We start from the raw sequence: 24434 nt of genomic DNA, 5'->3' as shown, positions 1-24434 counted from the left end.
GTTGGTACACTGGTGGTAGTGTTACAGAATGACAGGTGTGCCATGGAGTTGTGTATGTTTTTGTCCCAGGAGTCTGAGCGGTGAAACTATGGGCACATGGCAGAAATACAGTGGCACAGAATGGCAAGGCAGCACAGCAGTGATATGACATCAACAAGGTATGCCAGTATATGTGCATGGCTCCCTAGGTGCATATGTGAAGAACATTGTGTCAGGGACCATGGGACAACTGCAGATGGTGGTGTATACTTATAGGGTAGGCAACATATGTCTCTAGTGCTGTCAGGAAACATATTTATACACACACACACACACACACACACACACACACACACAGATGCACACTTACAAATTCGATGCTCTGAGATTATGACATCAACAGGTCTTGTAACGAAGGCCAATGTTCAGGCCAGCAACTAGTCAGTGGGCATAAAATGCATAACCATTGTCCAGAGTTAGCCGACAGGGCCTTGTCTGATACTTTGAATGGGGATACATTTACACACACACAAGTTGAATGCTGTGAGAGTAGAACCCCTTCTTATTTAGTATAACACACTACAGCTTGCCGTACCTATCACAAAAACACAAGTTGGATGCTGTGAGCTTAGCCCCCCCTACTTATCCAGTATTACACACCATAGCTCACAGTACTTATCGAATGCGCCAAGGAGTTTACCTATTGTTAGTCAGCAAGTGCTCTTAAGGTGGATGACATGAACGGGCCTTGTAGAGGAGGGTATTTAGATGCTATCAGCCAGTCACAGGGCCATAAAATGCATGCCATTGCATGGAGGCAGGTCATATGGCCATGTTCATAGTGCTGTGAGGGGTTATACTGATACACACATAGAGTTGGACGATGTGAGATTAGAACTCCTACCTATCTAGTATTACACACTACAGCTCACAGTACCTATTGCACATGCTACAGGTTAAGCCTGTTGTATATATTAATGCAGGCACAGTACTTGTGGAGTACACAAAGTGGCCTTGGGTTAGACAGCATGTGTAGCCTTCAGAGTGATATTGCTTGGTACTGTTATTGTATCTTGTATTCTTGGGGTGAGATACCTGGTAAAATCCCTGCTATGTGTGTACACTTACCAGTCTGGCCATATGTGACTGTCTGCAGTTTGATAGGAAGACAGGTGACCAAGGACAATATGGCCTGTCCAAGGACTACATTGCACTCATTGTACATTACACCACTTCCGTACCTACATCTGTCTGCAGGGTGACAGCCCACAGGCTCAGGGATCTGTGGGTGAGTGGATTATGTACTCCTGCAACCTTTGTCTGAAGTCATCGGACAGTTATTGTGAAGAGTATGTGCAAATAACCCCAGGATTCAGGGGTATGTGGGAAAATTCGCACATCCCTGCCCATATCTATATCAATGTTGTATAAAAGGGTTGTTTCCATAAATGTAGTTGTGTGTGTTAGTAATGTAAATGTGGTCTGTAGAAGGATGCAGGGAGTCTATGTATCACTGTACTTTATATAGCTATATACATATATATATATATATATATATATATATATATATATATATGCCAAATACTGAAGGAGACACTAATCAAGTGGTGTGAGTGGGATAGGGAGAGACAGACATGTATACGTAGCTGTATGTCTGTGCAGGCATATTTCTATATAGCAGGTCTTTGGGTGGTAGAGGAAACAGACTTAGGCTCAAGCCAGCCAAGTGTAGGAGCATGACCAGTGTGATTGTCAGCACTTACTAGGTGACTCCAGGCCACAGCCACCTGTACTCCTGTCCGGGATTATTATGTACTGGAGGCCATTGGCTGCTGCACCTGTTACCACATTACTGCACTTCCCTGATATTGTCCAAGGCATTCCCCAGCTGTTTGCTAACCTTAACATGTTACTCAAACATCAGAACTATAGAGAGCTTCACAGACTATCCAGACTCTTTCCCATATTTTTGGCCCATTTCACATAACGTTGTTTTCTGGCAGTCAAGATTGAAGTAAATTAATACTGACAGATATTTGAGTTTCAGACACCACGCTCAGCAGCAGAGTTATGCAAATGCAGGACCCGTTATTCTATCCACATTCTACAGTTGTAGGGGCAATTATTTAAAACCTGTCCCAAGTTGTGGGCCTTCGTCCCACTTTTATTTACTTTATTTCAACAGATGTCCTGCTGTCAGAGGTTGACAGGTATGATGTGACTGGGGTACATGGTGAAACACCATACACAGGGTGACAGTCTGCTTACCTCTCTCTGTACATGTGTTTGTAGAATGTTCAGCATTTCGTCCCATACCTCTTCTGTGTTCCTCATATATTTGTGGTTTCCCAGTGCTATACTGTACATTGGTTGCTGACTTGTTGTACCTACTGACACATTTAACTGATGGCCTTTACATCCTGCAGCTAATCTGACCTGGTGCAGCCTGCTGTTAAACTAGCCACCTCCTAGGTTACTCAGAATGTGTATAATGTCTGTAGGTATGGCCCTTTGTAACCCCATTCACTCTGTATTTGTCCAGCTTTCTTGTAGTAACAGATTGAGGGGTTCTGACTGTCTGTGGGACTACCACCGTATGTGTACTCACATGCAAAAGATGTTGGATGCTGCCAGATTCGAACCATCAATGCCATTACACATGGTACTGCCCCTGGCCCACTGAGACACAGTGGTCGCCAGACAGACAGGCTTCCTCCCTCACACTATTATCAAGATAGGGGAATTTTCTGCTCTACTGGTACATCATTGCAGACTTACTGATACAGCAGTTGTATGGCAACACTGATGTGTTTGGGTGGGGTGGAGGACAACCAGCCTATGCTCTGCTGGTATAGACAGTCATATGACTGTCCTGTGACCCCACTGTTTGGGATCTCCCTGGGCTACTGTCATGGAGCTTCCAGCCATGTGGCCTAGTAGCTAATATAGGGTACATACTAGTGAACAGAGTACCTGTTGCCCCAAGTGTCTGTCAGATCTGTACAAGTAGCTCAGTATCCCAGCAGAAATCTCTGCAAGTAGCTCAGTAGCACATTATATATAGTTCACTATATTCCCTTGCATACATGCGGCAGGTCCATACATATGCTACCATATTATAATACAACTTACAAGTGGTGTACAGGAGAGTGATGTACCTTGTGAATGCAGCTGTTGACAGACCTGTAGTTCGGGGCTGACTCTGTCTGATGCAGGCAGTCCACAGCCAATACATGGTGAGGTACAAGTTGTGTGGCATGGCTGGCATCATGTTTACTGATATGTATGCAAGTTGGAGCATGGTATCAGTCCCTAGGGCCCTAGTTTGTCAGTGCATGTACTATGTGATGTTTATTGGCCAGGGCATATTGGACATGCCTACATCTGTCTACAGGGACAGTCTCAGGAGGTTCCTCCTCCGAGTTTCCCTGTGGGTGCAGCTGTAGTGACCTAGGCAGAGGTGGGAGGCTGTGTATCCCTTCCCTTTGCTGATCCTGCTGCAGCTGTTTCTGCAGGATCATATTTTGTAGCACGGCACATACTGTGAACATCTGTGCACATGTGGCTGGAGAGTACTGCAAGGCTACAACCACCTATATTGAGGCACTGGAAGTGTGACTTTGACAGTCCAAACACAGGCTCTATGATGTTCTTGGTTTGTCAGTGTGCCTCAATATGGCATTCTTTGGTGGAATGTGCATTTCTGATGGGTGTCATCATCCATGGTTCCAGTCCCCAATTAAATGGTCATGGAGGATGTCCCCCCCTAGCAAACATCTGGTACAGCTGTGTTGTGTGCCAGATATGGTAGTCGTGATAACTGCCAGGGTTGCCAGCACACTTATTCATGATAATGCCCTGGGCATTGCACATGACCTAGCAGTTGATGGAGTGATACCCCTTCTGGCTGACATAGATTATACCTTCTTCACCTGGTGGTGCCTTGATGTGTACATGAGTGCAATCTATGGCACCCAGTACATTACGGTAGTGTGCTACACAGTAGAAGATCCGCATACTGCTGGCACTCTCCTCAGGAATGTGGGGAAGATAAATGTATTCATTGGCATATGGTAGCCTGGCATCCAGGAGCTGGTGGAGTACCCTGGAAGCAAATGCCTGTGAGAACCCCATCATGTCCCTAGTTGGTCTTTGGAAAGTACCTGTAGCTAGTACTAAGGGCAAAACATACCTTTGTTTCCACTGTGATGGGTTACCCTCTGTTGTCTATGGGTCTGAGTTGAGGGTGGCAGAGCTCACTGAGTTGTTGTAGTAGGTCCCTGTCCACCCTGTAGCACTCTACAATCTCTAGCAAATGTAGCTTCTGGTAGGTTACCCTGGTCTCTCCTTCTCAGTCTAGGCCTATGGTCAGCATCAGCAGCAGCTGCATTGACCTCAGCATCTAGCACATACATATGTAGCAGACCTAACATAGCCCCTAGCATTCTCTAGGTTAAAATTCCCAAATCTGTACACCAATGGTGCAGAGTATAGGGAAAATCAGACTGTAGGGTGTATGCATACTTTATAGTGCTCTGCTGTAGGTGCACTCTGTGCGACTGGCTAGCTATGATGCATTCCACCTGCCAAGTACATTGTTAAGGGGTTTAATGACCCTACTTTAAGTGTAACAGGGCTCATGAATAATTAATATATCATTGGCTTTCTCAACCAATTTTTTTTTTTAACAGCCTTCGTTGCTGAACATTGCAGTGCACCACACAAACCTGTGCTGCAAAGATAAAGAAAGCTCAGCAGTCAGTAGACACACCCCCATGGCAGGTCACGCTCAGCACATGTGCGCACCATGCAAACACATTCAAATATGCTCAAACCCACTGAACTATGTGCCCCTAAGATAAACAAAGCCTAGCAGTCACCAGACACCCCCCCCTCGATGAGCAGAGTGGCACACCACACAAACAGGCACCGCTGAGCTCCAATGTGCTCAAATGTTTGCGAATACACCCCCTTTTGATGTCAGCTACCTCTTCTGTTGACACCAACATGGTTCTGTGCCTACATGGCTGGGATCTGCGGACACAGATACCCATTTGTGCTAGTCAGTAACCCCAGCTCATATGCATAGAGATCTGTGCACAGTACCTGGTAACTACACGGATTCAGGCCCTGCCTTGTACATTCCCCACACAGGGTCCAGTAATGCATTACTGTTACATACTCACAAATTCTGTTTTTTACAATCACTGTGGTGCACAGTACAAACATACCTAGGGTATTAAAAAAAATATTGTTATTTTCCATATGGTTTTGGAAACACAGTAGTTACTTTTTCACATATCTGTGTCCTCTATACTATTTCTGCCGCTGTAATCTCCCTTTTACAGCCCCTGGTGTCATTTTTACTTCCTGTCCACAGATTTTTTTCTTTGTACATTATGGACACCAATATGGGGTCTACACAGCTGCCTATCGGCTTGTTGGATTGCTCTACCTGCCTCATTTGCATGCATTTCACCTGCTTATAAAGTGATCTGCATGCCACAGACACTTCCATGTTCACACGCTAGTGGACGCCCATCAGCTCCCTTTACTGGATCGCACATCTGCTTACTTCCATGTAAGCACCATGCCACTATGCCTACATGGCATATAAGTTCATGTAAGCTTTATTAAATTCCCTCCCAGAGTCTTTGCATGTTACAAGTACTTCTGCAGCTCTGCTTTCTTGTATATGCCAACTTTACAGCAAATTGGTATAAAGATAAAATCGTGAGTATATCAATGGGAAAAATCATAGTCTACAGCAAGGATTAAAATCTGGGACACCTGAGATAGCAATGATCACAGAGGCTGTAAGGTTAATATTCTAAAGCTCTGTGACTTTTTAAAGCTGACAAATCTCGAACCATTTTTTGCTTTTGGCTCCTTTATGGGAACTAAATGAATCTGGAAGAGAATCCACTTCTTAAAATGGGACCCTTCCTTTAGCTTGAGTGCTAACAAACTAAAGTCTAAGAGAAAGCATGCACATAAATGACTTGTAAAAATAGCAGTCATGGTCCTTGGATGGATATTTGAATGACACTCTTAAAAGCGACTTGTGGTACAATTTTATCATGACATGCTTGATTGTATTTGTAACTATTGATATGCAAACAAATGTTATCATATTATTAATAATGCAGAAGAAGAAATGATGTACAGACCTAAAGAATAACCATATGGGGGAAAAGCAACTGCTTTGGCATTCCATAAAAGGAATTCTACTTTTGAACAAGGGCATTACCATTTATTTAGACATTTTTAAACTGCTTACTTTACTTAAAATTGTGTTGCTTTTCTCCCAGCTTTGCACTGGAGGAATGCCAACGATAACTGTCAGCTTTGTTCTGGAAGGGAGTACTGAAACTGTATATTTAATTTGTTAGAAAAAAAAATCTGGTCTTCTTTCCTAATCCATATCAACGAATATCACTTGTATGAAAAACAAAAAAGAGAAATGGCAACTCAGTTGAGAATAACACAAACCTAGATAATGTGGAGAAATGGATTGCCATAAATCTTTATGAGTTCTTATGTGGCAAAAGTATAAAAGAAGGCATTTGACAAATTTAAGTATAGTTAATGGTATTTTTACACTCACACACACACATTATACCTTATATTATAATAATAATTAATTGCATGTGATGATAATATGCTGCAACAGGAACCGAGAGCAAATTAAACCAACTATCCATTGCATCAACATCAGTCAAAAAGGAGTCTGCCGCGGTGGTACGGTGGTAGCGTTGTCAACTCACAGCAAGAGGTTCTCCCATTCGATTCTCGGCTTGGCTTAGGAGAGCCTTCTGTGTGGAATCTGCATGTCCTCCCCACGGTTGGGTAGTGTTCGAAAGACATGCGTGCGTAAATGGGCGTGCCTTCGTTGAAGGTTGGGCATCGAGCTGGCACCTTGATGTTTCGTAAAAATCTACTGCCAATCATTAGCGGACCGGAGTTCTGCTGTGGCAATCCCTTACCGGGAAAAAGCCTAAAGAAGACACACATCATCACTTGTATTCACATATAAGGCAGGAAAGTATATGGATTATCTAGTCTACTATAGTTCAGGATAAAGAAGCATAAATGCTTTTATTACTAAAAATTAAGTTATGAAATGTGATAGAATGTAGATTTTCCTAATGGACTGTATCACTTTAGGCAGAAAGATAAATGGCATCAGTGTGTGCCATAATCTCTTTATCTAGAATCCTTAAATTCTCAAGAGACATTACAGGCCTGAGCCAGCAGGAGAAGCAAAATCCTAATCATAATAATTTTTCAAAAGTTTAATGATATCACCAGTTATACCAGAAAAATAATAGGATTCAATTGTAATAAGCAAATTACCCTCTTCACCGTTTGGATGTTCGTGAGTATCAGCTTGATGACTGTAAGGTACATCCAGACACAATTTCAAATATCCTCTCCCATAAACGGCATGCAAAGTCTTAATGGTAAAATTACTCTGGGCATCACAACTGCAGTAAATGAAGACATCTGAAGCAAATACTGACTGAAGATTGTATCAGCTTCCTACTTCACTAAAGTATTTATGTGTCAATGCAGCATAGTCAAAAATACATTGACAAAGGAAGGAAAAAATAGTATCTAAAAAAGTATAAACAACCAGAAAAAAAAGTTTCACTGTGTGAAATAAGAATGCTGCTGGGATCAAACCACAGGTGAAGTAAAAACATTAAACTCACACCCCCGGATTCTGCAAGCCCTGCACGGTGTGCAGGACTAGTGCAGGAGCTCCAGCAGGCATTATGTCTGCCGTGCGATCCAAGAATAACCTGTAGGGGCATGCACGAGTGCTCCTGCACAAGTCCTGCATGGACTCAGACCCCGTATGCAAATTACCCCATTTGTAGGAGAAATCCATGCAAATGAGCTGAATTTGTGATCCATGAAGCTGGAAACGAGCAGTGCAGGACTAGTGTAATCTGCAGAAATGTACTCCGCCATTAAAAGAGTACATTTTTGCAAATTACAAAATGGAGCCATGACAGCTCCAAATAAAGGGTGGCTATCATGTAGAAAGCATGTCAATGGCCAACTATAAGGCCACTGGCATGGAAAACACATGCAAAAATAAAAAATCAACTTTTAATTTTTTTTAGCCAATCTCAGCTGTTTAAGCGTAGGGCAGCAGCTCGCAAACGAGATTGGCAGGAAAGTAAGAAAAAAACATAAAATAAGCATCCTAACCAAAATCACTATTTTGCCATTATACTCAATGGCAGGCAGAAGACAACATGGCCAGTGAATAGTGGATGCTAAGGGGGGAGGCTCAGTATGGGACACGTAACTATGCATTAGCAGGCAATCCTATGCAAATGAGGGGAATGATACTGAATCCCACATTTCCCCTGCATGCTAGTTAGCACCCAACAGTGTATAAACAGGAATAGCTTGGTGCAAGCCTAGGAGTTAGCTGACATCATAGGGGGGTGTCAGGCATACTGTAAGTGGATTGGAGCCCTGTGGCTCGGGTTTGCTCCTAGCTTAGCAGAGCTAAGCAAGGGGGTATGTCTGAGGCTGCCTAGCACTCTTTACATTGCCTAAAACTGTCTCGCTATGTTAAACTCATTTAACAGAACCCATATCAAAAAGCAACAGAGATCTTGGACCTTTCTCCGTAAGTTTGAAGTGATATTGACTGACACTAAATGGGTTTAACATAGCGAGACATTGTTTAAAATAAGCAACAGAGATCTCCGTTGCTTATAAGACAATATTGATGGTCTCGGATGTTAAACCCATTTAACATAGCGAGACATGATTTGGGCATAAAAATGTTATACTAATGGAAAAAGTCGGGTCCGACCGGACCTTTTCCATTAGTATAACTCTCGACGACAACGTTGGCCAATCAGCGTGCACGTTTTGGGGGGATCATGGTATAATATAATGATATTTAACCACAACATCTATAGTCAAAGAGAGGGAAGAGCGATGGGCACGTCCAGTGCGAACAGTTATGCTAACATAGTGATGGCTAACTGGGAAAGGAAAAATGTGGTAGATGGAAAATGGCAACAAATTAGATTTTACATATGTTTTATAGACGACCTCTTCCTGTTGTGGCAGGGCACTGAGATAGAGTTAAATAGCTTCCATTTGAGCTTAAATTAAAGTACAACCTTTTTGAAATTTGAGATGAATTACTCTAACAATACAGTTAATTTTCTAGATGTGACAGTGAACAGGGATTCACGAGGGGGCTTCTTGACCCAAGTATATAGGAAAGAGTGTTATAAGAATACATATGTACATAGAGGAAGCATGCACCCCCAACACATCTTTAAAAATGTAATAAAAGGACAAGCATTAAGCATTTCCAGATTAACATCAGAAGAAGCAACTTTTGAACAAGAAGTGATAGATTGGAGTAATACGTTTATACAGAGGGGGTGCAATGAAAGTGAAATAAGTGAAGTAATGACTGAAGTTAAGACCTTAAGACCTACTAAAGGTAAGCCCTACTTTTCACAGGGAGGGAGTCAGACAGTGGAGGACACAGGAATACGTTGTATTAAAAATGTAAAGATATCGACTGAATACACCACTGATGTCAAAATAAAGTACAGTTGTATACACTTACCATACATGTAGATGTTCGAGTGTATTCACTGTTGCAGTCATTACATTTGGGTAATCCTGCTGGCAGGTTGCCCTCAGTCGGCCTGAATTCCAAAGTCTTGGGTCTTGCGTCAGCTGTCGTCACCCCTTCCCTGATGTCAGGTCATCAGGGGTATAAAAGAAGCAGCCAACGCCATTTTCTTTAGTTTTTCTTGCCCCAGATGTCAGGTGCCCCCTAAAAGGGTAGCCAAAATGTATATGTATATATAAAATTACATGCAGCAATATATACTTTACCATCATCCATAAGCAAATACACCACATAGGTTGTATAAATCAGAGAAGGAAAGATAGGTTCCATAAGAAGAAAAGGGGGGATGGCGGGTGGGTAATCTGGACTGCAACAGTGAATACACTCGAACGTCTACATTTATGGTAAGTGTACACAACTGTACTGTTCTTCATGTTTCACTGTTGCAGTCATTACATTTGGGTAGATTCCCAAAGCTATGGTTGGGAGGCTGGAGCTAAACAGCATTAGGAACGGCTATGAGACCCTGCAGTACTGCGGTGGCAAAGCCTGCCCTGGATTTAGAGTAGAGTGGCAGATGATAGTGTATTGTAAAGGTGTGCACTGAACTCCAAGTAGCTGCCTCTAAAATGTCCTTGGTTTGTACTCCCCTGAGAAAGGCTGCTGAAGTGGCTGCAGCTCTGATGGAATGTGGCATAATGCTCTTAGGCACTGGCTTGTTATGGTATAAGTAGCAGAAACGAAAGCAGTGACCTATCCATTTTGAAATAGTCTGCTTTGAGATAGCCTTTCCTTGTGATCCTGCAGCATATGCCACTAGTAATTGCTCTGTCTTTCTGAAAACTTTGGTTCTGTCCAAGTAGAATCTAAGCTGTCTGTGTACATCCAAAGAATGCAGAATTCTTTCCCCCTTGTTCTGTGGATTTGGATAAAAAGTTGGCAGATGAATGGTTTGGCTTAGAGCCACACTGGACACCACTTTAGGCATAAATGTTGGGTTTGTCCTCAGGGAGACCCTGTCCAGATAAAAAATGATAAAAGGTTCCACAGCCATGAGTGCCTGTAGCTCTGAAACTTGTCTTGCAGAAGTTATTGCTAGGAGCAGAGCTGTTTTCCAAGATAAAAACGTTATATAAGCAGTAGCAGCTGGAGGCAGGGTGAGTTTTTCCAAGTCATAGTTGAGGTTCCATGCAGGCATTGGTGATCTCCTTGGAGGCCTTCAATTTTTGGCTCCTCTGAGGTACTGTTTTAATAAGGGATGAGAAAAGATTGGTGGCTCTGTATTGTAATGAGCCAAAATGGCAGAGGCATGAATTTTAATAGATGAGAAAGATAGGCCTTTGTCCAGCATCTCAGTTAAGCATTGTAAAATCTGAGGAATATTTGGCACAGCTGTATCTGTTCCTTGTGCCTAGTTCCAAGCACAGAATCTCTTCCATTTTCCAGCATAAGACTTTCTACTACTAGGCCTTCTGGTTCCCAAAATGACATCCATCACATCTTTGCTAAGAGGTGTGTTTTGTATGGCTACATTATCTGCCATGCTGCCAGGTTTAAAGTCCTGAGTTGGCTGTGCAGGATCTGATTGTTTTGCTGGGACAGTAGATGCGGTACGTGAGATAAGGTCCATGCTGGGCATTGAGACAAGCTCTTTAATATTGGGTACCAGTGCTGGCGGGGCCAGTCTGGTGCAATCAGTATCATCTTTGGCTTCTCTTGTCTGACCTTTAGGAGTACCTTGGGAAGGAGAGGCAGAGGGGGAAAGGCATATACTGATAGGTTTTTCCAACTGAAGGATAGGGCATCCACTTTCCATGCTTGTCTGTGGTAAATCCTTGTGCAGAATCTCTTTAGTTGGTAGTTGTGAGGGGAGGCAAATAGACCTATGTCCGGGCATCCCCATTTCCTTGTTATTATGTTGAAGACTTGTGGATCCAGCTGCCACTTGTGGGGATCCATGAGGTTTTTGCTTAATTTGTCTGCCAGAGTATTTTTCCTTCCTGGCAGAAATTGTGCCTGCAGATGTACTTGGTAAGTCAATGCTATGTCCTACAAAGTCATGGCTAGTCTGCAAAGGGGGTAAGAATGCATGCCCCCTGCTTGTTTATATACCACATGACCATGGTGTTGTCTGTCTTTATCAGTAGTTGTCCTGGATGAAGCAGGTCCTTGAAGGCTGTCAGCGCATTTTGAACAGCTAGCATCTCTTTTGGATTGATATGTAGATACATTTGGATTGAGGTCCATGTTCCCTGAATGCATCTTCCTGCTATGTGGGCCCCCCAGGCATAATCTGATGCATCCGTTGTTAGTGTCTGCCTGGCTGGGGGTAATATGAATGGCTGTCCCTTGTTTTGGTGACAAGCCTTTGCCCACCATCGAAACTCCTGTTGCAGGCAGTGAATGAGAGTAATTATAGTTTCCAGGCTGTGGCAATGTTGAGTCCAAACACTTTTTAGGTACCATTGAAGTTTCCTCATATGCAGTCTTGCATATGGAATGAGTAGGATGCAGGATGCCATGAAGTCCAAAGCCTGCAGAATTTTTCTTGCAGATAACTGGGCCTTTGTTGCTAACATTTTGAAATAGGTAGTCAGTTGCCTTTGTTTGTCTGGCATGAGATAAGCCATCTCGGCAGTTGTATTTAAGCTTGCACCCAGGAATATTATCTCTTGAGAGGGTACTAGTTTTGCTTTCTTTTCACTGACTGTGTACCCTAGGCATGTTGGATGTTTTTTCAGAAATGCCAAATGCCAGATGCTGTAGAAGGATGTCCTTGTTCTCTGCTTGAATGAGACAGTCGTCCTATTCCTCTTAGTCTGCAGAATACAATTACTGGTGCCAGGCACTTTGTAAAGACCCTGGGCACAGTAGATAAGCCAAAGGGCAGTGCAGAGAATTGGTAATGCATCATGCTAGCCTTGAATCTGAGGTATCTTCTGCATATTTGTCTGACTGGGACATGCAGGTGTGCCTCTTTTAGGTCTAAAGTTACAAGCCAAGCATTCTTGCCCAGCATGGGCAGAAGCTGCTGCAAAGTCAACATTTTGAATTTTGGTATATGCAGGAATGTGTTCAGAATCGATAGGTCCAGTATTGGCCTCCAGGCCTTGACCTTTCTGGGTACCAAGAACAGTCTTGAGTAAAATCCTTGTCCCCGCTCTTGCTCTGGCACTTGTTGAATGGCCCTCATGTACATGAGGGATGAGACTTGTTTTTGTGCCTCTGCACATTGATTTTTTGGCAGATCTGGCCAGCCGTTTGCCTTTGGCAGGGTATGGAAATGGAACTTGTAGCCTTGTGACACGATATTTAGAACCCACTTGTCCAGGGTTATAATGTGCCAATTTTGAGTAAACCCTAAGGGTGCTGCCAGGAAATAAGTGCTTGGTGCAGGCAGGGGGGAGTCATTGGGACTGTTTCCTGTAAGGTTGTGGTTTGTTTTCTCCACTTTTGGAGGTAGAAGCACCCCATTGCTTTGACCTGTATGAACCTTGCGTCTGGGATCTGCCTCTAGGGTATCTGGGTCTGCCACTTTGAGGTCTGTCTGACACAGGAAAGGACCAGTTCTTAGTTGGCCAGTGTCTACTAAACCTAGGTGGCTGTATTTGTAAGAAATCTTTGACCGTTTGCATACATTTAGCCTTGTCCTCCATTTTCTTTAACACCTCTTCTGCCTTAACACCAAACAAAGTATCATGCTGTAAAGGTGCATCTAATAATTTAACTTTAACATGATCAGGCAGATTTTGTTCCTTTAACCAAGCATGCCTTCTAATTACAGAACCTGTAACTGTGGCCCTGCAGGAGGCCGCTAAAGAATAAAAACCACATTGCAAAGTATGCTTTCCAACTTGTTCAGCTGCATGCAATATATCCTGCATTTCCTTGTTTTCTGCACATTCAGAGTTTAACAACATTTTCTATTTAAGCAAAGCCATGACATGTTGCTGATATTTGAGCATATGAAATTGACAGTTTAAGGCCCTTATAGCCAAGGTAGCAGATGTGTAAACCTTTTTCCCCCATCTATCCAGTGCCCTAGAATCCTTGTCAGCAGGGGTAGGATTTTTTGCAGCGGAAGCCTTAACTCCCTTGGGACCCTGAGAAATAGTTTCTGGATCTGCAGCAGGGTTTTTAAAAAGGAATTTATGTGAGACAGGAACCCTGTAATATCTGTCAGGCTTAACAGGAGCTGGAGGCAAGGAGACAGGGGTAAGGCTAGACTCCAAAAATACATCATCTACAATGTCTAACACAGGAGGGATGGCTAGTGGCTTGTGCTGAGGTAGTAACAAGAAATCCCTGAGCCTCTTTTTAGATTCTGAAAAATCTTGGCTCTCCCAGTGGAAATGCTCCCTCATGGTATGTAAGGTTTTCCCAAAGGAATAGCCCTCAGGAGGAGAAGCTGAAGGAATGGATTCTTCAGCATCAGAATCCTCATGGGGGGAAAAGAATATTCCTGATCAGAAGTGGAATCAGAAGAAATGGAAACCTGATCTGAGGATTCATAGTCAGTCTCTTGTCTAGGCCTCTTATCACGAGGGGGATGGGAACCCCTGATCAAGGTAATCAAGTCTTTGGCCATTTTGAGCATCTGTTTTTTGGGCATGGAGACCTGTCCACGTTGCTCTTGAGTTTGCTTCTTTGCCTTTGAAGGAGCTTTAGTCTTTGCCTTTGAAGTCGGTTTAATGTATAGATGTTTGGGTCTGAATACACCCTCAGAAGCTGGTGCCTGCTCAGCGGCTCCGGACCCATCTGAAGGATTAGCGTCCGAGGCTTCAATACCTTGAGTTTCCAGCGGCATGGCCAACTCCATGTGGGAGTCGGTAGCGGCCTGCGACTCTAAAGTAGCGGCCGTCAGGGGCTGCAAAAGCACTTCACTGAGAACCGGTGAACCGGCGACTGGCTTAGGAAAAGCTTCGTCATCGGTTTTGGGCCTCGGTGTCTTTCTTTTTCTTTGTGTTTTTTGTGAACTCTGGTAGTCGGATGGTTTTCTGACGACATTTCTGGATAATTAAACCTGCGTCCAAAGTAGTTCAAAGCAAAATCATACCGACGCTTAATAGTGCGTTGGTTAAATCTAGCACAAAACCGACAACCCAGAAAGTTATGATCGAGGCCTAGGCAAGGAATACAGAAAAATGAAAGTCCTTATGAGGTATTTGCTTCCCACAAGAAATACAATTATTAACTTTTTCTGACATCGGTTCTGGAGCAAGAAAAAAGTTTCCCCAATGGGGTACTTAGCTTTATAGAAGACTTCGGATCTGAAATTCAAACTCAAAAATCTCAGGAGTCAGCCGACCGGCACTTGCGAACTGCTTCTGTTTCAGGCACCGCGTGGCAAGAAAGACTAAAGAAAATGGCGTCGGCTGCTTCTTTTATACCCCTGACAACCTGACGTCAGGGAAGGGGAAACGACAGCTGAAGCAGGACCCAAGACTTTGGAATTCAGGCCGACTGAGGGCAACCTGCCAGCAGGATTACCCAAATGTAATGACTGCAACAGTGAAACACAAAGAACATTGAAAGATACTGTCAGGAAATATTGGCCCATACTTACAAGTGATCCACGTATTAGAGAGATAGTGGGAGAAGAACCTGAATTCTGTTACAGGAATAAAAAGTAATTGAAGACACATTTATGCTATGGCAAAAATGTGAATTATAGTGTACATGACCATATAAGAACAGTACCTTGTGGCAATTGCAACCAGTGTATATGGATAGATGACAGCAATAGATTCAAACATCCTGACACTGGGATAGACCATGTATTCAAAGTTTCAGCCAGTTGTACCACCCAAAATATAGTATATCTGGCAATTTGTAATGTATGTTCAAGCTACTATATAGGGAAAACCATCAGGGAGTTTAAAACGAGAATAAGGGAACATTTGTTAAGCATAAGGAACTCAGAGTAAACTAATGTTTTGGCTAAACATGTGTCAACTGATGGCCTCACACACACCTTCCGCTTTATTGTCACTGAAGTGGTCAAAGAGAGGGGAGGCGATATAATTAATAAAACGGAGATGTCAGAGGTAAGATGGATAGTTAGGTTAAGGGGCAATAAAGGTAAAGGACTTAACAACAGGATTCCTTTAAAACCCATACTGAAGAACAGGTCTTTACGCTGAAGAAGAAGTAGACTATATTGTTGAACAGGAAACTAAGTCCATATAAATAGTGACACTAACCATTACACAGCTGTATTAGAGAAGTACATAACTTTAAAGTACAAGTCAACATTTGTTTTGTTCAAAGAGCATATGTAATTAATAATTCAAAGTCTACCACTTACAAGTGGTGATTAAAATGTTAGATACAAGCATTGCATGTGTAAGGTTTTATATGCATACAAAAATGTTTTATGTATATTTTATGCAAAAATTAATTTAAGTATGACTCGCCAAATATTTATTAATGAGTTTATACAGATGGTGTTAGCCAACGTTTATTGTGCTTACAGTTTTAATATTGCTCAAGAAATGGCTTAATGTTGGTGTTTAGTATTAGGTATAACCAATACATAGTGAACCGTAGAAAGTGGAATACCTCTTTAAGATGAGTGTATGCTCATCATTCAATCAGTGATTGTTAAGTAAATTGCCTCTTATAAAAGGAAGCAGGAATTTTATGTTTTTATGGTCTGATGAAGTGGGAGGTATTCCCATGAAAGCGCTTACCTACTGCAATAAAGCCGTGTTTTTAAACCATATACAACAAGTCGTGATTGAATGTGTTTTCCTACTACTGAATTATTTTAAGTGCTCTTACAGCAAATTGTTGAGCTGTGCCAGCCATGCCAGACACACAGAACTAACAGAGGGGGACCCATCCCAGTGGATACCAAGGTATGTGTAGGCCTAAGAATGCTAGCTACAGGTACCGTCCAAAGGCCAATGGGATATCATGGGGATTTCACAGGCATCAGCATCTAGGGTACTCCACCAGTTCCTGGATGCCATGTCAGCACATGACAGTGAGCACATATATTTCCCCAACACCCGTGAGGCATTGGCCAGCAATATGCAACTGTTCCACCAAATAGCAGAATACCCTGAGGTAGTGGGTGCTGTAGACTGCATGCACATATGCATCAAATCACCACCAGGTAAGCAGGGTAGGGTCTACAACAACCACAGGGGCTGCCCCTCCAACTGCCAGGTTGTGTGCGATGCCCAGGGCATAATAATGAATGTGTGTGCTGGCTGCCCTGGAAGCTATCACAATTCCCACATCTGGCATCTGACACATCTGTAATACAGATTTGCCAATGGGGACTTCCCTTACGGTCACCTAGTGGGGGATGCTGGTTACGCACTGGAGCCATGGCTGATGACACACATCAGAAATGCACACACACACACGAACAAGAACTCCAAAATGAGGCACACGCACAGATCAGAATTATAATAGAGCGTATGTTTGGGATGCTCAAGTCACGGTTCTGGTGCCTGGACACATCCAGTGGTGCCTTGCAGTACTCACCAGCTACATTTACACAAATTGTCATCATATGTGCCATGCTACACAATATGATCCTATGGAAATAGCTGCAGCAGGAACAGCACGGGGTAGGGTCACACAGCACCCCAGCATTGCCAAGGCCTGCACAGGCACAGAGTGACTCAGAAGAGGAACAACCTGAGCCTGCTCCAGTAAGCAGAAGGAGGCGTACCCAGTATGCCTTGGCCTTGTCAAAGAGGCAACGCATAGCACATACACTAACACAGGAGGGACCCAGAGAATGACACTTCTCTCTGACTCGCACATACAGTAAAAGGAATGCCCAACATGACACTACCTGTGCTCAACCATGTGTAGGGAGTGTACTATGTGCATCCAACATAGGCAGCCCTGCAGCACCACCCTCAATACTGGTGCACCCACAAGATAAGTCACTCAACCTACCAATTGCCAAATGGAGTAGTATGTGTTGTTACCTGTATCTATGGTATGGATCTGAGCATGCAAGGGAATCGGGTGGCTGAATGGTATGCCAGCAGATAGTAGACACCTATAGTGGCACCATGATTTCTGTAACAAATACTGGTGTCACCATAATAGCCAGTACTACACATGGCAACAAAACTCACTGCAGGAAATGTGCTGGGCCACATGTGTGTCCATATGACTCACACATGCCAGTCAGGGAGGTACACATACACAACAACAGTCTCAGCCAACAGGACAGGTGTAGACAAACACCAAAAAAGGCTGTGCTATGGCCTCTGAATGATGCCTATGGGTAACCCTCCCGGCCGACACAGACAGACTACATCAGGTCAGGCAGTTGGATGTTAGTTCTGAAGGGTAGAAAGTCAGAAACTAATATGTAGGTCAATCAAACCTAAGACCTGTAGTACACTGATATGCCTCTAGTCAGTATGATAGGTTAGAATACAGAATTAAATGTAATACCTGACATACCAGTACAGTCATAACAAATGTGTACAAGTGTAAGGTGTTCCCCCCATCCTATGTAGAAATGTAGAAACAGTCAGGTGTGCCCCCCCCCAATCCTGTGTAGAAATGTAGATACAGTCAGGTGTGCCCCCCCCAAACCTGTGTAGAAATGAAGAAATAGTCAGGTGTGCCCTCCACTTCTGTGTATAAATGTAGAAACAGTCAGGTGTGCCCCCCATCCTATGTAGAAATGTAGTAACAGTCAGGTGTGCCCGCCAGACTCCTATGTAGACATGTAGAAACAGTCAAGTGTGCCCCTTCCCCCAATCCAGCGTTGAAGTGTAGTAACAGTCAGGTGTGCCCCCTCCCAACCTCTGTGTAGAAATGTAGAAACAGTCAGGTGGGCTCCCCCCAACCCTACTTAGAAATATAGTAACAGTCAGGTGTGCCCCCAAACCTATTTAGAAATGTAGCAACAGTCTGATGTGCCCCCCCAAACCGAAGTACACATGTCGTAACAGTCAGGTGTGTCCCCCCACAAACCTATGTAGAAATCTAGTAACATGTATGTGTAGGTATATTACCAGATGCCCAGTGGTGGCCAAGGTAGCAGGATAGATTGCAGCATTTGCACAACATGCAGGTATGTGTGCATTAGGTTGGTGTATGTTTCATATTGTGTGAGAGTGGTCAGTATGTATGCATTTTGAGGTATGACCTGGTGGCCATGGCCTACTACTTCTGATGACAGGGCCAAGTCCTCACAACTGCAGTGCCTCTGACAATTCCTACCAGTATAACACATGCTAGCAGTAAGCCAATATAAATGCATGGTGGTAATATGTGTCCCCATCTGAAAGATTGACATGGCATAGCTTTTGGGCTAGATATACAAGCAGTACACAGGGGGAAAGTACCCCAGACATACAGTATATATTGTGTAACTGTGAAATGGACACACCCTTGGAATTGTACAAACAGGTATGCATCACAAACAGGTATGCATCACATGCACCTGTAGTAGGGGATACTGGTGTTGTCTGCCCGAACACTTGCAGATCACAAAGGAGGTAGGACGGATGTATTGGGAAACAGATGATGTACCTGCATATGCCAGCATGACTGGAATGCCCCATGCATATCTGTGTGTCAGATGCAAGTAGTGTCCATAGCACATATGCACCCAGCTCACCCAAATACCACCCACATGTACCTCTCTGGCCATATCCCTGCTGTGGGGAATGGGTACAATATGACCCCACCTGTATATGGTAATAGCAAAAGAATGTTGCATGCAGTACAGGTGTCCCATGCAGGTGTGTCCCTAGCCGCAGGTAGCACCCTGCCAGCATCCACACCACCTGATCAAGACTAATAGAAGGTTATGGCATGAACACCTAGCACACCTACCTTGTCACTGAGGGAGAATATACTGTATGGGGGTCTGAGACTGTAGGACTGACAGAATAAAATGGCCTGCCACATCTGGCCAGCATTACCACCAAATGGCCCACAGGCCTCTGCCAAAGGCCTGTGTTTCACACGTACTGTCAATCCATGTTATGTCATGGACACCCAAACAACAACATAACACACTCCACATAAGCCATATGCAAAGCAATGTGGGCAAACCACAGTAACATGTCCACCATGTCCCACTGCATGAACTGTGGACCAACACCAAAACACAGCTGTGATGGGGTAATAACCTTAGGGAAAGTATCAGAAAATGTATGCATAATGTATGCAAGAGGATAGAATAAAAGGGGGGAGCATGGGCAGCATGGAATGTGCAAGGTCGGACACAAAGCTGTGTGCACACACTATCCCTGGCTGCGAAAAACATAAATGGGTGGCTACATAACTGCCCATACACTACAATAGGGGTAATGTCCTGACTCATGACACCTGCCTCTGGGTAACCTGTGCGAATCTGTAGAGCTGTGAGGTATTGCCACAGCAAGATAAGGCCATACTGTCATGTCGATGGATGTACAAGTATGGGATCCTCTGCCAGCACTGCACCAAGGTGCTGAACCAGATACATAGACCCAGCAGCAAGTGTCTGCAGCTCCCCCTCCAGAACAGCATAACTTACCATGAATATGTAGGTGTCTGCCTACAATACCGGACACAGCTGCAGTCACCCTTATCTCCCAAGACATCACTGTGAGCAAGAATGTCCACCTGACAGTACATGTGGACAGGAAACATCACAGCATATAACAGTACGCATGTCTGAATATCTTTCCTAACAGCAATACCATGTAGCTAAAGCAGCACAGACACAATCACCTACAGTACACACTATCCCCTGCACAGTTTGTTCCCATACTGCCAAATGATCAATGAATACCCTGCAGAAACAGTTTGCTACCTGTAGGTATACAACACAAAGGTCTGCACTGGAGTACAAACTACCTGGAATCGATCCACACATTCAATAGAGAAGGGCATACTGGGCATGCTCACACACCTGAGAAATGAAGGCAATATCAGACAACAACATACTGAAAGGTCATACTGGGCATGCTCACACACTAAAACAAATGAAGCCCATGTCTGCAAACAACAGTGGACCATACATATTTGGCAGTTGTAGATGTTAGTGCATACACTCGTCAGTATACACCAGTCATGCTTTACACACACAGTGGACAGGAATACAGACATATATCCAAGGACAACACACCATAATAAGCCAAAAGTAGATGTACACAGATGTGTGGAAGAGAGTGACTGTGACAAGGAGCCATCTATCATGAGGTCTCTCCCACCCAGCACACAGCCAAATGGCTACAACCACATGATGTGTAAATGTCATTCACTGTAGGCAACAGCCACTGGTATCTGTCAGCATTACAGACTATGTGGTACAAGTGCTAGCTGTGCAACATGACTGTACAAGGAAGTAGTCATCTAGCAGCTGTATACACGTACTTGTGGAGTATACCCCTGCGTGTACCCGCATGTGGTGTGACAACCTCTAGATGAATGAGTTATGGCCCATGCACACACACTGCCCTCCCCATAGCCCTACTATGACAAGCCTGCTGAAGTCATACACTTTGAAATACACCTTTGGGAAAGATGTAGCCCAGTAATCTCCATAGCACATCCTATAACTGCATATTGCTGTAGTATGATAAACTAGTCGGGTAGGAGTTTTAATCCCAGACATGGTAACTGTGTGTGTGTGTGTCTCTGCCTGTGTAGAGAGCAATGCTTTTTAGGCTAGTCACACTCACTACAATTCAAATGCCCTACTTTGGAAGGGCTGCTGATGTCATTCACTGTGAAATACATATTTTGGGAAGGAATACTCTAGTTATCCCCATGGTGTTTCCTATAACAGTGTAATGCTGTAGTGTGGTATACAACTCTGGTAGGTGGTCTATTCCAACACATGGCAGGTGTGGACACGAGTGTGTGTTTCAATGTCTGTGTAGGAAGCAATGCTTTTTAGGCTAGTCACACTCACTACAATTCAAATGCCCTTCTTTAGCAAGCCTGCTGATGTCATTCACTGTGAAATACACCTTTGGGGAAGAAGTACTCCAGTAATCTCCATTGTGTGTCCTATAACAGCGTAATGCTGCAGTGTGATGTAGAACTCAGGTATGGGGTTCTATTCACACACATGGCAAGTGTGGATGATTGTGTGTGTGTTTCTATGTCTGTGTAGGGAGCAATGCATTTTAGGCTAGTCACACTCACTACAATTCAAATGCCCTACTTTGGCCAGCCTGCTGATGTCATTCACTGTGTAATACACCTTTGAGGAACGAGTACTCTAGTAATCTCTGTGGTGCATCCTATAACAGTGCAATGCTGTAGTGTGCTATAGAACTCTGGTAGGGATTCTATTCCCATGCATGGCAAGTTTGTGTGTTTGTTTCTATGTCTGTGTAGAGAGCAATGCCTTTTTAGCCTAGTCACACTCACTACAATTCAAATGCCCTACTTTGGCAAGCCTGCTGATGTCATTCACTGTGTAATACACCTTTGGGGAAGGAGTTCTCCAGTAATTCATTCCTATAACTGCATAGTGCTGTACTGTAATAAACTAGTTAGTAGGAGTTCTAATCCCAGACATGGCAGGTGTGTGTGTGTGTGTGTGTGTGTGTGTGTGTGTGTGTGTGTGTGTGTGTGTGTGTGTGTGTGTGTGTGTGTGTGTGTGTGTGTCTGTGTTTGTCATTTGTGTCCTGTGTGGAGGTGACTGTGAGTCTGTAACAACTGGACTCATTGTGGAGCGGGTTTTGCAAATTTCTTATATGGTGGACCTAGTATATGTCACAATGTCCACCTTAAAGGGATAACAGATGTGAAATAGCCAAGAGGCTGGGGTGCAAATCCATACCCCTACATGTGACATCAAGGTCTGGCGAACAAAGTTAGCAACCCTTGTATTACCCAGAGAACACTCTCAACACATGTCTCATACATACACACACACACTTGCTAAGGCAACAACCGCTATGTTGGTAGTACCGTGCATATTGCCCACTGATAGTAACCATGATGTGAATGCAGTGGGCTACAGAGGGCATGACACCCTGTTCATAAGTCCAGTAGGCACATACATGCAGACCGTGCACTTTCCCTATGTTCCCCACTGGACACTTGCAACTCCTGTGGTGCCATCAAATGTGACCCAGAAAGGGCATACCATGCTTTAAACACATGCCCTGTATGAAAAGATGCCACTGACACCAGGGAATACCTGTATCAAGCTATTAATGTAGGTCCAGGGTCAACCTACTGTCCATTACCAGTTCCTGCCACATGAGGCCAGGACTGGCACATCTGATGATAACAATCTGTGTACACAACATGGGCCAGACACCCCACGTACACTTACACATGTCACTGTACATGCATGTGGGATGTGTGCACATCCCAGACACCATCCGTGTCATGGACTAAGGAACACATACATGGCACGCAATGCACAGCAATAGCCACACACAATAGTTACCCAGGTGACTGGATGGTGGATACAATACCCACCTGTGTAGGCCAATCCAGACCTTACCCCCCTGAGCCACACTGCAGACCATTGTCATGTGGCTTGATGCCAAGGTATACCCATCACCTACCCTTGTACAGCCATCCGGCACAGTTGACCACTACACACCTGTGAAGCAATGCACCCATGTATGTCAGTATTGGCACCCTGTGTCCATGTGTGTGGTGTGTGATGCCTATGACCACATTCACACTCACCACACCACAACCCCCATTTGCATACTGAAGTATGCTGTCTGATGTCAAGACACCTACACATATGCTTTGCCCATATAACCTCTGGATAACCCCTGTGGCGCATGTGATACCTGCACAGTAGTGTATTGTGGCAATCTAATTAGTGAAGAGTTGTATTCCTGACCCTGCCAAGTGTGTCAGTGTGTGTGGGTCCCTGAGAGAGTGTAGCTGTGTTGACACTGACACATGTTAATGCAGTCATATGTACTACACCTACCGTATAGCTACCATATCACTGATGCAGATGTCACTCCTCAACATGCAACCTATGTGGCGCATCCAATAACTAGACATGTGATAGCGATATATAGTCAGTCAGGGGTTGGTACCCTGTACTGGTAGGTGTGTGACACAAACATGCTTAAGTTTTACTTACCCACCCCTCCCTGACCTATCTTTGCCTCTGTCTGCCTCTCTCACTCCCTCTCTGGTGGATGTGGAGACTTACATCTGCTTTGCTTATGCAACAGCATGTGTATTGAAAGTGATGTCCATGATCAACTGATGGCCTCTGCATGAACTGCAGCCCTCATCTAGCTGATTGCATGTGAGACAGCTGTGGTAACATTCACATAGCCAATTGTATGGGAACACACTCCAATATCTAGGAACTTCATGTTGGTGTTGGGCCTTTTCATGCAGTGTGAGCAGGACCTAGATTTGTTGTTTGGCAAACAGCATCACAGATGGAGTGGGACTTTACCTCTAACAACATGCACTATGTAAACAGGCCAACACACAGGAGGGGGATGTGCCTGACATGACTACAGAATGTAAGTGCTACTATACTGCATTTGGAGTAATTTTGGTTTAACAGGGTGTGTGTGGATATGGCTGTCCTATATGTTTTAATACCTGTCATGTCAGTGCTATGTTTAAGAGGAAACCTCCATTTGTAGGGTCATCTGCAGACTGGGCAGTGTGTGGTGCCTTTTAATTTCTTGTATTACCCACAGAGCACCTATCTGTCAACTGCAGAAGTATAGTGTGAGGATTGCAATCAGTACATGGTAACAGCTATGAGACTTACTGGCTTCATATCCCTCATAGGACATATGTTGCAACAAACCCTGTTACAACAGTAAATGTATGAGGTTATAACAGCAACATGTCCATGTACTGCATGATCCCAGAGGGAAGTACTGCTATA

The sequence above is a fragment of the Protopterus annectens genome, chromosome 2.part0 (genome assembly GCF_019279795.1).
Source record: "Protopterus annectens isolate FY-2018-M chromosome 2.part0, PAN1.0, whole genome shotgun sequence".
NCBI lineage: Eukaryota > Metazoa > Chordata > Ceratodontiformes > Protopteridae > Protopterus > Protopterus annectens.
The sequence above is the reverse complement of the archived record's forward strand: the minus strand, read 5'-3'. Positions refer to the sequence as shown.